This window comes from Stenella coeruleoalba (genome assembly GCF_951394435.1).
Source record: "Stenella coeruleoalba genome assembly, chromosome: 2".
NCBI lineage: Eukaryota > Metazoa > Chordata > Mammalia > Artiodactyla > Delphinidae > Stenella > Stenella coeruleoalba.
The window spans coordinates 175,277,271-175,293,611 of record NC_137147.1 but is presented as its reverse complement, the minus strand read 5'-3'; the positions used below and the strand labels follow the sequence as shown (position 1 = coordinate 175,293,611).

The window sequence follows — 16,341 nt, the reverse complement described above, 5'->3', positions numbered from 1 at the left end:
AATCTCCAGATAGCCTAATCGTAACACGCACGCATGCGTGCACGCACACATGCGCACACACACACACACGACAGAAGACGCAACTCACCACGACACAACACATGTAGACACTCCCCTTCTTCTATGGTGATGTGAAAACTTTAGCATTTTATTGTCCAGAAATGTATGTCTGTACTCTGTTTCTATGTTAGTTATTGGCAGTGATATCAGTAAATCCACGAAGATCGTAACTAGTGAAATGTGAGAGGTTTAAGGAGACTCTCAGGGTTGGGTGAGGGTTTGAATATCAGAACAAAGTTGATTATTTGTGAAACACATATCTGGGAATTGAGTCCTGAGAGGAAAGGACTTTTTAGACAAGGACCAGAGGAACTCACTGTAGAGCTTTGACAATCCCTAATCTCTCTTCTTCAGGATAAATCTCTATGTTTATACCATATCAGAATGTCAGTGTGTTAAAATACACACGTGCTTCTGTGGCACACACATTGTGGGACAGCAGCTCCCCTGTAGTTGCCATTTAGTGTGTCACCAGCCATCCATCCCGTGAACCACACGGTGGGTGGTACCCACCCCACTGCCTTCCTCCCTGCAGCTACCTCGGTGGGATCCCCCAGCCTCGGAACTCCTGGAACTTTCCTCCGAGGACTGTTCTGTGCTTCCTCAGCCTTCCAGACTTTTCCACGTTGCTGTGACTCTTGCTCCGTGGTCAGCCAGTTTCTCCCCCGAAGTCTTTCCTTCACTTCCTGGTTCGAATCCAGATGGAACCCAGCTGCTTCTCCCACATCTCGGGTTGGGGTCCCCGCTCCTCCTGGCTCTCAGATCCTTCCTCTTCTGTGCACTGCTCTCTCGAGGCTGACTTCAGTCATGTTCTGTCTCTGATCCTCAGTGCTGTCGCGTACTGTTTGTGTCTCCTCATTTGTTGAGCATTTTGGCACCTGGGTGGCGATCTTCTGCTCCATCTGGAGTAGTTGTGAGAGCTGCCTGGGTGATTTCAATGCAGCCAAAGCTGGGTGACCAGCAGTCCCGGTTTGCCCAGGACTTGGGGGTGGGGCTTTCTTCGATGGGGGGGCTTTCCGTTTTAAAACCATGCTGGTTTGCCTGGGACTGGGGCCTTTCCCAGGACACGAGACTTGGATGCTCAAACTGGGATGCGTGGGCCACCCTGAAAGAGTCACTGTTCCAGATGTTGTTAATACCGGGAACAGCTCCTTATCTGGAATTCAGAGGTCCCCCTTGATGGCCAGAACCTTCTATCCTTCCAGTTCACCTGACAGACTATCCCTAGTATCTTCAGACTTTTGTCTTTCCAGGTTCGTTTGCAGCCCGTGGCCCCTGCTTTCACCCGGCGTGTCCATCATGCCCTGCCTCTGCTTTTCTAATTCCCTGGCCAGCATTTCACCAAGGTGCTTATCAATCCACTGAATCCCCTCCTATCTGCCGTCCTGGCACATCCCAACCCTGGAGGGTTGGGCAGCCCGTGGTCTCTGCACCTGCCCCTGGACCGCGAGGTTCTTGTCAGAGAAAGTCACACAGATGCGGCGATAGAGTCTGGTCGTCAACTTCAACACTGCCTGGAAACCAACTGATTTCTTCATCAACCCTCTCACTGTCCCACGTGACTATTTTCAATTCTCTCAACAGTTCTTAAATCTCCAGTTTCATCGTCAGCCCCATCCTGCCTGCTGGTCCCCCACTCTCAGCAGGTGTTCTTTCCACGGCTAGTAAGGCAGTTGTGTGAAGGCCCTTTGCTCCTTTTCCCACTGCCCCTCTGCAAACCTGCTTGCTCCTGGATCCTTTTCTCATCTTTCTGTTCACAGTGTAAGCGGTGTCCATCTCCCTCACTTTCTAAAGATCAGTTTCTCCGTAGCCATCCCCTCCCTGTTTCCATCTCTGTCCTGCTGTTTCTTTCTCATGAGGATTTATGAATGCTCAGGTCTCTCCCATCTTAAAGCAAAAACAAAACGGAACAAACACTGTGAAACCCACGCCTTGCCTGGTACCCTCCTCTTTCAGCTGTCACTTTCTCTCTCCTCCTCTTTGATTAAACGTTTTGAGAGGATATTCTACTTTCTGGCCTGTAGGAGTGATCTGCTGCCTGACAGAGCATCATATAGGACACACAGTTTTTATCTCACAGTTTCTGTGGGTCAGGAGTCCAGGCACAGCTTATACTAGCCTGTACTTCAGGGTCTCACCAGGCTGCAGTCCACGTGGGCACTGGGGCTGTGGTCTCATCAGAGGCTCAGTTGGAGAAGAATCTTCTGAGCTCACTGAGGTTGTTGACAGAACGCCTTTCCTTGCAGCTGTGGGACCTAGGTCACCCTTAGTTCCTAGAGGTCATTGCTCTTCCATGACACAAGGGATTTCACTTAATTCATGGCACCTTAGGTCCTCACAGATGGCGAGGGAGGGAGAGGGGGAGAGAGAGGGAGAGAGGGGGAGAGTGTGAGCGAGCAAATCCAGCAGGATGGAATTACGGGAGTGATATCCCATCACCTTGGTCTAATTCTGTTGGTTAGAACTGAGTCACAGGTTCTGCCCACACTCAGAGGGAGGGGATTAAACTAGGGGGAACAATGGGAGATGAGGATCATGGGGACCACCTTAGTCTGGCTGTCTGTCTCTCAATTTCCTTATTTCCATTCACTCCTTAAACCACTGTATTCTTTTTTTTTTTTTTTAATCTCCACCACTTTACTGACACTAATCTTAGAGGCAGAATTGGCTACATGATGTGCAGGGCTCCGTGCAGAATGACAGTGGGAGGCTCCTTGTTCAAAAATTATTAAGAATTTCAAGATGGCAGCAGCAAAGCATTAAACCAGGTGGGGGGCTCATCTGAGCACAGGGATGCAAAGGTCCACACCCGTGAGGCCAGCCTCCCTGTTGCTAAATCTAGAAGGCACTTGCCTGTGTGCTTTCTTACTTGGCCTCTCAGCAGTTTTTTTTTTTGCGATACGTGGGCCTCTCACTGCTGTGGCCTCTCCCGTCGCGGAGCACAGGCTCCGGACGCGCAGGCTCAGCGGCCATGGCTCACGGGCCCAGCCGCTCTGCGGCATGTGGGATCTTCCCGGACCGGGGCACGAACCCGCGTCCCCTGCATCGGCAGGCGGACTCTCAACCACTGCGCCACCAGGGAAGCCCCCTCTCAGCAGTTTTGCTTGTCCACTGGCCACTGCTGAGAGCATCTCGCTTTCTGAAACATTTTCATGTCCCTGAGCTTTTGAGACCTTGCGCCCTCCTGGCTTCCCTTCTCTTTCTGGATCTTCCCCTTCAGTCTCCTTTGCAGGCTCCTCCTCTTTATCCTTCCCTTTATATTTGAGGATTTGGAGGCACCTTTGTCACCCTGTGAGTTTCCTTGGCCTCAGTTGCTTGTGGATTTGGGGCTCCCAGATCTACGTAACCAGCCTGTATCTGACTCCCAAGCTCGGGCACTCACGTCCAAGCTTCCTTTATTCACTCGTATGCTTTATGGGCATCTAAGTGCAGTGTGTCTAAAGGTGATCCCCTGTTTTCTCTGATCAAGCTCGTTTCTCTTCAGCGTCATCCATTCTGGCCAATGGCTCCACTGTCTCCCCGGGTGAGTTTGGATTTCTGGTTTTGCTGTGTTCCTGTCTTGAGCCCCCTCTCTCTTCTGATTGATCTTCCTTGTATTTAAGGTCTGTGCCTCCACATGGCTGTGAAGAGCTTGCCCTGGGGCTCTATTTCATTCGGGCGATCTTCTTGTTCTCCTGGCCTCCTGGGCTTGTTTGTTCAAACCCAGCATACTTCACTGCTCTTCCTCAGTTAAGGGTCTGCTTCCCCGCTTAGAATAGGAACCTCCTGAGAGCAGGGACGCAGTTTTGTTCACTGCTTTATCCTCAGTATTGGGAAGCCGGGCACCTGCTACACCCTCAATAAATATGTTATTTTTAAATTAATTAATTTATTGGCCACACCTCGGGGCATGTGGGGCCTTAGTTCCCCGACCAGGGATTGAGGGATTGAACCTGTGCTCCCTGCGGTGGAAGCGTGGAGCCTTATCCACTGGACTGCCAGGGAAGTCCCAATTAATATGTAATATTTTATTGAAAGAGTTTTTTATTTTCAACCTGAGTTTTAAAAAAGCATGACTGTTTTGTTCCTTTGTAGAAACCATACGTTTTGGAAAAACAGGACAACTGTATAGGAGAATTCCTGTTCTAGAGATGCTAGGAATACCTATAATGTTACAATAGTTTGGGACCTTTTGATTGGATTGTTGTTGATTAGAAAGTAAAGTTGTAACAGGCACTACGTGGGTGTTTTCTTATTTCCATGGAGTTCTGGGCCTGGTGGTTGGGAGGGAGCCTGTGTCACTGGGTCTGCAGAATTCAAAGAATTGCTTGTGTCATTTGGTAGCAGGAAGTAAAAACACGGTAACTGTGAAGATAAGTAGGTATCAGGTACCATCATCTGAGTCACTCTGCTCTTACTCTAGATGTTTTGACGTATTTTTATTTTTTTAACCAACAAGTGCAGAGGTAGTTGTTGTCAGAGATCTACATCTCTGATTTTCCGGGATCCTGTTTTCCTTGCAATATCTGCTTTAAATAGTGTTTGGTAATAGAATGTCGAAATACATTTCAGTATTTGGGGGCCTAATTATTTAGAGACTAAACATGGGCTAGAAGAGGACGGATTCCATTCAGCAAAGACACTGCTCATCTATCAAAGGTCTTGGAGAAGTCTCTTTAAGCAGAAGTCTGTTACAAGCAAACAAAATAATAGATACACTTAGTTGTTAAAGAGACCCTTTATTCTACAACCTAGTGGCTCTCAAACTTTTTGATATCAGGACCCTCTGTTTATACTGTTAAAGAGTATTTGAAGACCCTCAAAGACCTCTGTCCATTGTAATATCTATTGATTATTTACTGTGTTAGGAATTAAAACAGAGAAAGTTTAGAAAATTCGCTTAAAAATGGCAAAAATAACGGTAAGCCCATTACATATTAGCAGAAGACCATTCTTATTGGAAGGTAACGTTTCCAAAACAGAAAAAAATAGTGAGATGAACGTTATTTTACATTTGTGCACATTTTTAAAATAAGTTTTTAAATGGAAATAACTATTTTTCAAAATTAAAAAAATTAATGACACTGGCGGCATTGTTTTACATTTTTGCAAATCTATTTCATAACCAGCTTTAATAGAAAATAACTGGGTTCTCATAACTGCTTCTGCGTTCAGTGTGTTGATAGGTTGTTTTGGTTGAAGTATACGTAGAAAATCCAATCTTACACAGATACATAACTGGTGAAGGTGGGAGTACTGAAATAACCTTTTCAGAGAATTATGGATGGTACAGTGTGGATTCTGAAACCGCAACAGTGATCTTTTCTCAGTCTGTTACATTAAAATTCATTAAATTATCTTTCATTTTGAATAGGACAGGAGGGTAGCTGAGTCAGTTATAATACAGCTGTATAATGGCATATTATGCAACCATATTTTAAAAGTATTTTATCACAGATGAAATGCTTGCAAATGTCATAAATTGTCTACTTAATATGACCCTCATTTTGCTAAGAAAAAAAGAAAAGAGATGTGTATTTGTATTAACTGAAAGGAAAATATATCAGAGTATGGATATGTTTAGGGATGCATTCGTGGATGATATTTTATTTTCTGTATACTTTTCTGATTTCCAAATTTTCTATGATCACATTGCTTCTAAAACCGGCAGGGGCGGGGAGAGGTTTTTTTTTGTTTTAATAGCGAAATAAGTATGTCTGTTAAACCTTTTCCTTCGTCAACAGGTCACCTTGTACATGAAAACCCCAGTTTTTATAGTTGGAGTGGTAACAAAAATCCCTTTTCCCCCTTCAAGTTTTTGTTTATTTAACAGATTAATGTAACGTTTCTACGCCTGTTTTCAACCTCAGGACTTTTCCTCTTTATTTGAATAACAATTGATTGATTTATTAGAGAAACTTTATTCAAGACTTATTCAAGCAAAGTGTTGCTTGTGGAACTTAATAGCAGGGGCACAATTTGCTTTTACTCATTTCTGCTACACCTCAGGCAAGCACTGATTCTTTTTTTTTTTTTTTAACTTATTAATTTATTTATTTTTGGCTGTGTTGGGCCTTTGTTGCTGTGAGGGCTTTCTCTAGTTGCAGCAAGCGGGCTTTCTCTAGTTGCGGTGAGCAGGGGCTACTCTTCGTTGCCGTGCGCGGGCTTCTTATTGCGGCGGGCTCTCCTGTTGCGGAGCATGGGCTCTAAGCACACAGGCCTCAGTAGCCGCTCCACGAGGGCTCAGTAGTTGTGGCTCGTGGGCTCTAGAGCCGCAGGCTCAGTAGTTGTGACGCACGGGCCCAGTTGCTCAGTGGCATGTGGGATCTTCCCGGACCAGGGCTCGAACCCGTGTCCCCTGCATTGGCAGGAGGATTCCCAACCACTGCGCCACCAGGGAAGCCCAAGCACTGATTCTTATGTAAGAAAAATGCAGGAGGATCTTGTCCTACAGTGATAGTACAGCTCCTTGCATAGCTGAGAAATATTCCTGGAAATTAACATGCAATTAACCTCTCAGTTATTGCCTCTGAGTCCTTTTGTCAGTGGTGTGTTGAGTATTTCTCTTTACAATTTTTGTTTCAAAGATTTTTTTTGATGTGGACAATTTTTTTTAAAGTCTTTATTGAATTTGTTACAATATTGCTTCTATTTTATGTTTTGGTTTTTTGGCCACAAGGCGTGTGGGATCTTAGCTCCCGACCAGGGATCGAACCCACACCCCCTGCATTGGAAGGTGAAGTCTTAACTACTGGACTGCCAGGGAAGTCCCTCTCTTTACAGTTTTATGGCTGGAAGTTGAAGTGTCTACCCAGAGATGCAAAGGGCATCTCACATCTGGGGATGAGCTCCCTGCTTTTACCCCTGGATTTAGGAAGCATGTTTGTTCACTGTTATGTAGCTGATGTGGTATTGTCCTAACGTATTGCTACTTTAAGGCTTCTGTCCTTTGTCTGTGGACAGGAATCCAAATCTGCTGATGGTCTATTTTCCTGAAAGTGGAGGATTCCATCCTGTTGGTCTTTCTTCATGTTCCTTATGATATGATTAAGTGATTACTAAGATGGCTACAAAGCACCCAAAAAGCAGGAAATTAGCAGTTTTGCATCCTCTACTTATCACTTTAAAGATATGAACATTGTTACTTTGATATTTCCAGCTGAACATTCAGTTCTGTGGCTTTAGTTAATACGTTAGTGACTGTTAACGTTCGCAGTCTCTCCCAAAACTGTTTACTAAGGCACAGCTCACTTTGAAGTATAAACTGTGATGGGTAACTACTTAATTGTTCGTCCTAATACCGTTTTACATTAAAAGACCATTCTATCCTCTGCTTAAAACAATTGAGAATATTCTACTTGGGGGCACCCTTAAAGCATTCATCGTTATATCTGGAAATATTCTAATTTAATTTTAGTCAGATTTTATGAGTTGAGCATTTTGGAGGCTAAGAAATATACTCCAAATAATACCTAGTGGTTTCTTCCTTTTATAATGGAAACCACTCTTTGACTTTAATTATTTCCTGGGTCTGTCATCGTCTTTTATGTAATAGACTGGGCTTGGAAGGTATCACAGATTCTAAGAAAGACACGAGAAGTGTCATTATTATTGCATTACCATGATCATAAACTGCGGGAGCCTGTGGAACATAACCTGAAGAACTTGCCGTGATACAGAAGCTAGGCTTCATGAGGGCAGGAGCTTTGATTCCTTTCCTGCTAATTGCACACTGTTTAGAACGGTGCCAGGCACTTAATAGATGTGGAATAAATACTTGGTGAATTATTGGAAGATTGGACTCCCTGGATTCCCTCTGTGGGCTACGGTAAACAATAGGCATTTGCTTTCCAGGAGTCATATCTTCTCCGAAAGGGCAGGAGTAGCTTTTTGAAAGTGAAAGGCTTGTTGTGTGTGGCTTGCCTCAGACCCCACCAGGCACCGTGCCTGACGCACAGTTGCTGGTCAGATGTTTAGAACAAAATCCCAGTGGGACGGCCAGGTAGTTGCTTCTTTTCGCTCATGTTTGTCAGTGGCTTCTAGAATCATCACAGGCCCAGTAGGTGGAGAAAATGGGGCATGAAGAGCCCAGGGAGGTTGATGGGAAGCTGTTTTGAATTTCTCATTTGTAAATACTGGGACTTTGGCATACTGGAATTTGATTTTGTTTTGATGATAGGCATGGAAATGGTATGAACAACCTGGATTAAAGTTCTTGTTGAAAATAACTTGGCGCGTCAGACATTTATCGGAGGCTCCATCAGAATTGATGGCAGCTGTTTTGTTCTTTTAAATTAATTTATTTTATTTTATTTATTTTGGGCTGTGTTGGGTCTTTGTTGCTGCGCCCGGGCTTTGTCTGGTTGCGGTGAGTGGGGGCTACTCTTCGTTGTGGTGCGCGGGCTTCTCATTGCGGTGGCTTCTCTTGTTGCGGAGCACGGGCTCTAGGCACGTGGGCTTCAGTAGTTGGAGCACACGGGCTCAGTAGTTATGGCTCGCGGGCTCTAGAACGCAGGCTCAGTAGTTGTGGCTCGCGGGCTCAGTAGTTGTGGCTCGCGGGCTTAGTTGCTCCGCGGCATGTGGGATCCTCCCAGACCAGGGCTCGAACGCGTGTCCCCTGCATTGGCAGGCGGATTCTTAACCACTGCACCACCAGGGAAGCCCAATGGCAGCTGTTTTATACAGGTACCTAAAACAGTTTCTGTCATGCCTTCTCCTTCTCGGGGACCTGCCACACCTCTGTCTCACTGACCATGTCACAGGGGAACCACATCTGGTTTCCGAGCCCTGGGTTACCTGCCCCTCTTACTGGTTCGGCCGAATCTCCTGTCACTCACCCCTTCAGTCCCCGTGTTTCAGTCGGGCTGGTGTCTCCATTGTCTCTCCCATCGGTGGGCCCTTCCTACTCCTTAAAAATCCCCTGCCTGGTCACTGCTGACTCCGCCTGGTCACACCCGTCTTTTGAGGCTTGTTGCTTCCTAGAGTTTCACACTCTGACCAATCTGTTTTGCCTACCCGCCACAATTTTGTTCTGAATCAAGATGTAGTGTTATGTGATACTCATGTTACTTGTGTTGATTTAGTTTTTACAAAAAGACTAAATACTCTTAAAAGGGATTCTTGTACTTCTTTTATATTCCCTAAGCCTGTGATGGGCGTTTGTTCCAAATGAAAAAAAATAAAAACTAGGAAATGCTGATGGGACAGACTTGATTTTGGAACACTCGCTTACCCGTTCCGAGGATGTGGGGAACATAGGGGCCCTGAGCTAGTTAATAGTGTTTGATTGTCTGGATCTCAAGCCACTGAGTGAAGCCGGGTGTGAAATAGTCCTGCCCTGCTGGTTGAAGTGAGACTGTGCAGGCTGGGGTTGTGGATTTGGAAACCTGGAGATGGTGTGAACATTGAATGAACTAGAATGTTTCAGCTTGGGAAGGAGGATGTTGGAGTTTAACACAATTTTCTTCACATTTATAGAAAGCATTTACCAGTTCTTGCAGCACAACACAACACAACACTTTTCTGATGACCGAATGAGAAGCTGTGGGCTGAAAGGACTTCAGTTCAGTGAGACTGATTGAAATTGCTTGTGGGAACCTTTTTAATTGCTTTTTTTTTTTTGAAGAAAAGGGTAACTTCAATTTCCCTGGTGTGGTTTCCCCTAGAATGGAATTCCTGGAGGGCAGGGCCGCCAGTGTTATTTGCCATGTGTCCTGGTACTCAGTGCTGGCACAAGAGGTGCTCAGTGAAGGTGGGTGGATGGATGGATGGATGGATAGATGCATGGATGGATGGATGGATAGGTGGATGGATGGATGGATGGATGGATGGACGCATGGATGGACGGGTGGATGGACGGACGGATGGATAAATGGATGGACGCATGGATGGACGCATGGATGGACGGATGGATGGACGGATGGATGGATAAATGGATGGATGCATGGATGGATGGATGGATGGATGGATGGATGGTTGGATAAATGGATGGATGCATGGATGGACGCATGGATGGGTGGTGCAGCTGCTTGGTCTTGGAGATGGAGGGAGAGGAGGCTCTTGGAGATGGAGCAGTGGCTCTTGCTGTCCTGACCAGCCTTGCTCTTTCCCTGGCTGTGTTATGGCCCAGACCCCGTTGGAGGTGTGGCTGATCACGATGGGTGCTCCTTTAGTGCTTCTCTGCTGGAGCTGGACACACCTTTTTTTTTTTTTGAAGTTTCACAGATGATTCTGGTGTGCAGGGGAGAATTGGAAACCACAGCCGTAGTGTTTGAAGGAAAATGGAAGTTAACTTAAGCCAGTTTGTCCACATGTAAATAAACAAAAGCAGCTTATCCTTTTTGCCCGGGGGTGGGGGAGGGGGGAGGGTGTTACTTTGCTGAGATGGACCCACCTAACTCGCTAGTTGTTTCTCTTCCCCCTACATCTTCATCTGCTGTTTTGGACTTTTTTTCCCCACGTTTGGCTCCTGGCAGCTCATAAGAACTCAAGCTCTTTGGGCACATTTTTATTATACCTGGAAGAACATATTATAAAGGTGTTGAAGTGTTTCTTAAAATTTAGCAGCAAAGTGTAGGTGGTTTCCAGCTCCAGCCACTAGATTTAGAATCTCCCTGCTCAACTCCCCGTCCACCCCCCGGATTTCCAGTCCTCTCTGCGATCGCCAGCAGCTTAGTCTGAGTTCAGAATCGCAGGAAGGAAAGCGGTTGGGAAAACCGGGACCAGGTGAGCACTGCCCGTTGACCTGTTTAGTTATCTTCCTGGATAATTCTTGAAATGTCCATCCAAGTTTGGTCATTTTCTGGCTGTGTAATAATTCAGACGATACTTTGTCAATCAGTAACCTTTTATATGTTATGCATTTTGGCATCGCTAGGAAGGTTCAGTAGTTATTTACCTTTTACACCGCAGGGTGAAGTAAATAGGAATTTGGAAAGTTGTTTGTGAGTGCATGTGCATGTGCTTCTGCTAAGCACGCAGGGGAGGAGAGCAGTTGGGGACCCTGTGGTGAATTGCAAAGCATAAAGATGCATTGATGGGGGAGGTGAGGGACGCGTGATGCACTGGGGAGACCCAGAGGGAATTACCTGGACTGAGGGAGCGTGGGTCCGAAGAGGAATTTAGTCTTTTTCTCTAAAAATTTTTTTAAAAAAATGATTTGCCTGACTCCAAAACAGGAAGGGGTGGCTCTGCCTCATTTCTGTTTCCTGCTAGTAGAGGACTTCTCTCGCAGGAGATAAAAACACCATCACACAGCAGTAAAGAGCCCAGACGCTGGTGGCAGACCCACTGGACTGATGAGGCTCTTACAGCTGTACGACCTTGCACCAGTTGTTAACATCCCTGGGCTTCAGCTTCTGCTCTTTCAATAAGGACAGTAATCCCTCCATCATAGGACTGTCTTGGAAGGCAAATGACGTGAAAGACGCAGTGTTCAAGATGGTGCCTGGGACTTCCCTGGCGGTCGAGTGGTTGGGATTCCGCACTTCCACTGCTGGGGGCACGGGTTCGATCCCTGGTCAGGGAACGAGGATCCCGCATGCCGGGCAGCACGGCCATAACCCCAAAAAACCAAAAACAGTGCCTGGAACATAGTAAGCACTGAATAAATTTTAACAAGAAGGAGGACTCGTATTTCTAAGGATTACCTGGGAACCAGACTGTCATTGATAACAGCGTTTCTATTACAGATTTCAGTGTTCTAAAACTCCCATTTAAATCAGGAGATTGCAGGAGTGCACAGACCCACAGGGTGGATATTCAGTGGGGAGAAATAGAAAGAGTAGAAATTAACTTTGCCCAAGACAAGTGAATACTTTTCTTATTGGTCCGTGACCAACTTAGGACAAAGAAAAATGTTCATGGGCTGCATCTTTTCTAACCCTGCAAAATTTACTGAGACACTGAATTGCTTTAGCAAGTGATAATCAAACATTTAGTAATTGTAAGCCCTGGAGATACAGTGGTGCCCAGAGAGCAGTGGCCCCGATGCTCAGGTAGCTTCATATCTAGAGGGAAGATGATCAAAAAACATGTTCCCAGCAGTAAAATGAACAGTTCCCAAGGCTGTGAAAGGGTTGGGATGTGAGCTTAGGCCAGACTGATGGTGGAAGGACCCAAGTTAGGTGGGGTGATCTGGGCAGGTGATGTTTGAGTGGAGATTCAAGGGTGAGCCAGTAGTATGGAGAGATTTGGGATGGGAAGGGATGGGTTGGAGCAGGTACTGGCGTGAGCACAGACTAGGTAAAAAATGAAGCGAGGGCTTCCCTGGTGGCGCAGTGGTTGAGAGTCCGCCTGCCGATGCAGGGGACGCGGGTTCGTGTCCCGGCCCGGGAAGATCCCACATGCCGCGGAGCGGCTGGGCCCGTGAGCCATGGCCGCTGAGCCTGCGCGTCCGGAGCCTGTGCTCCGCAACGGGAGAGGCCACAGCAGTGAGAGGCCCGCGTACCGCAAAAAAAAAAAAAAAAAAAAAATGAAGGGAGGCTGCCAGGACTGGAGGGCGGGGAGCAAGGCTGCGGGGAGAGACGGAGAGATGCAGGGGACGAGGTGTGAGAAATAGGCCCGGATCAGGTCAGGTAGGGAGTGACGGCCATGGTCAGGGACGTAGAGAAGCTTCTGGGGAGTGACCTGACCTAAATTACATTTTAAGACAATCCCACGGGCGGAAGATCAATTCTTAGTGCAAGCTTCCTGCTGTAACATTTTTCTATTTGATAATGAAGAAAACATGAGGAGAGCGTTTTTAGCCATGGAAATATTGGTATCTGGATATATTTGAGGAGCAGGAATGACAACGAGACCTTCTGGGTTTTCAACCTGAAATTACGTTGCAGCTGCACTGTGAGGCCAGGCTGGTGGCCCTGATCACATCCTACAGGCTCCCGGCAAGAGGAGCGCACAGGAGGCGGCTGTTCTAGCCAGAGGTTGGCACCGCTTTGTGGTGTCAAGAGCAGAGCTGTCATTCGTCTGGGCTGTGACCGATGAGAACACTGCGACCTGGCCGATGGCTGGCAAGCTGAGTGCTGACCGATGTATTTCCGTTTTCAGTCACAGCATCCAGGCCAAGCCGGGAACAATCCAGAAACTCCGCGATCAGCACTTGCAGATCTTCTGTGCTTTTGGGAAGAGTAACATGGGCTGCTTTAATGTAAATTTCTGATAGCCAATTACAGATGATGAAATCAGTTGTTTCGGATGACAGAGAAGGACCCTTTGGAAGGCCTCTTTAAAGCAGTCGTTATTAATCCAACAGTGCTCGTTTTTATGTGGAGCGCTGAGAGAGGAGTGCTATGCTGTCTTACTGGTTTGCCTCCAAGTATGGAAAGTCCCAACACCCAGGCAGTGAGGGGCTGCATTTCAGAAACAGGCTTTAATCGGGATTTCTTCTGGTCATGGGTCTTCCGAGGAGTCACCCTATTATTTTGTGTTATAGTTGCAGATGGGCAAGAAGCAGATTTCTCACGTTTCCCTTTTTGGGAGGGATGGGGTAGTGTGTGTGGCTTCGAAAGGCCTGTCTCTGTTGGAGCCTGACTTTGTTGCCTGGTGCATTGTGTGTGTGTGTGTGTGTGTGCGCACGCGTGCGTGTGTGTGTGTGTGTGTGCAAGAAAGTCTGCAAGTTTAGATCAGACTGCCCTGATTAGTGAGAACCTCTGGTCTCCTGGTCTGGGGCCCACAGGTGAGGAAACTGACCCCACGGGGCAGGATCTTTTGCTGAACGCACAGAGCCTGTCGGTGGCTGAGCTGGGACTGGGACCTGGCATTTTTGGTGCTGGGACCTGTGCCTTTTGACAAAACACGTTGTTTAGATTAATTGTAAAGAAAATGGTTAGTAGCAGATGTAATGAGGAAATAAATAATGTCTGATTATTCCAAGCCAGTGAGTTGAATCTTTTTAAATCTGCAGTGAACCATTTTAAGAGAAAACAAAATTTGTTTCTTGCTTGTGAGGTAGAAGCAGAACTTATTTTTAAAAATGAGAATGAGGCAAAATGAAACTAGATCAAAGACAAATAAAAATGTTAGTCTAGGATACTTTGTATCTTTGTTTTATAAGCAGGCTTTAAATTAGAATGTCGGTGGGCATGCACACTACTATATATAAAATAGATAACTAATATGAATACTGTATAGCACAGGGAACTCGACTCCATACTCGGTAGTGACCTAGATGGGAAAAGAATCTAAAAAAGAGTGGGTATATGTATATGTATAACTGAACCATTATGTTGTATAGCAGAAGTTACACAACATTCTAAATCAGCTACACTCCAATAAAAATTAAAAAAAAATTAGAATGTCAGTGGGAGTGACATTTAATGATTCTAAATTCATAATGTCATCAGTACTTAATTAAAATAATGGATGTATCAGTGAATCTCCTTTTGTTAGATGGTATTATTTAATCTGGTAGTTTCATAATTAATTTTTTTCCTAAGGGTAAAAAGACGCTATATCTCTTCAGATTATTAAATAGCTATATAGCAACAATGTCCTGTTTTCTGAACATTCATAAATTCAATGTATGTCCTTTAGACTTACGGGTGCTTTTATCCAAGTCAGCTTCATGGGTTGTATTCTGCTTTGGTTTGCCAAACCAGTTATTTCTTAATACTTGGAAAGTAGTTTATATAATTAGTGATAGATGTATAGTGTAAAACAAAGAACTAAACTGCTAAATACCAATCTGAGCAGGCGTTACTGTCCACTGTTGCTATGACAACTAACAATTTAAGTCTAACATATATAGCTGACTTGTTACACCTTGAGGGCACATACTCACACAGCTCATCTCTATTTGCTGTTTTAAAAAAAAGGCCCGATTCAGTGATTAGGTGATGGTGTATTATCGACATGTCTTTCATCAACTTGGTTAAATTAATTTGGTCGGTGTGCTTTGGTTCTTTCCATGGAACAGCCTGTCAGTGCTTCTGTTTACCCACTTTCTGGGATAAGGAAGTGGAGGGGGTAGCATTTGCCAACTAATGTGGACAGGAAAGCAAGGGAGAAATGTAATCCTATTTTGAAAAATTCTGTCGACACTTATTAACTACTTGGTCCTGGTACTTCCTCTTTCAAAAACCGATTTAATGCAATCCTGCCCTCCACTGTGAGGTTGTTTATTGCCCTCAGCAGAATTCCTGGCATATTTGAGGCCCTGCCCCTCCGATTCCTGCCGGATCCCCAAGCCACAACTGGCTCAGTCGCTCTCCTGCCTTTATTCTGTCCCTGGTCAAGACCTCGTAGGGTAAATACAGTTTAACCCTAGTGATTGTTCTAGGGCACTCCTGCTGCCCCATCTGAGTCCCAGCCTTTGTGGCTCTCTGCCTGTCATTGTCTTGGCTTTGAATGAAGTCTGATAACTTTGCTCTGCCTTACAAACCTGGGACACCCACCTCCCTTCCCTTAGTAAATAGACTCATGGGAGGTGGGTGTTATATGCAGTGCTGATGAAATTGGACATATTTCCTAAGGTTAGTAATACGTATTTGTGTGGGAGGTGTGTTTGAAGGGTGGAGCAGTGAGAGGGTAGAAGGAAAAAAGATAAGTTTTCTGACTCTGAATGGAAGATAAGAAGTTTCTGACTTTGAACAGGTGAAGCCCGCTTACCTGAGAAATTTGGTAACCTGTGCTCATGGCCGCTGAGATACTGGCTGGGGGGAGGGGGTGATGAGTCCTTATTAACAGTCAGTCATTAATCCAGACAGCAACCCTGAGAGAGAAAGATAAGGAACGCAGAGCTCAGAAGGCAAACGCCCAACAAAGATTTTGAAATGAGTTACAGCTTATGTTTGAACTCTGGCCTTCCCATGACTAATTGTACGACTTTGGATAAGTGCCTTAGCCCCTCTGGCCCTCTACCTCCAGTGTTGTGAAAATTCAATGAGGTGATGGATGTGGACATTTAGGACCGTGCCCAGCCCACAGCTGATATTTACTGAATAATTATTTTAATATTTTTCTTGTTGAACCAAGGTCATGCAGCTAACATGTGGCAGAGCGGGCTCTGACTTTCTCAGACTTGAAAGCTTAGCTCTTTCTACTGTTTCATAACCACCATTACTGTCGCCATGTCTCTTTTCAACAGGAAGAAAAATACATCAATTCTTAGTTGTCTCCCTTACCATTTTCCGCATGTTTCCCACATGCGGGTGTAAATGACCTTTGACGGTTGGGTTGCAGGTACCTGGGACTGGAGAACTTCCTCTTACCTATTGTTAACTCCAGTTAAGTGTGTGGAATTTTGTCCTGCTTCTTAAAAAATATGCAACTAGAATTATTGTTCTGGTATTAAGAATCTGAGTT

The 16,341-nt window shown here is 45.5% G+C and overlaps 1 protein-coding gene across 1 annotated transcript in view; it reads left to right on the top strand.

Moving 5' to 3' along the window:
- The window catches only part of FAM107B (family with sequence similarity 107 member B), an 86,347-nt gene that overhangs the window by 28,208 nt on the left and 41,798 nt on the right, over positions 1-16,341 (top strand). The gene's annotated exons all lie outside the window — the stretch shown is intronic.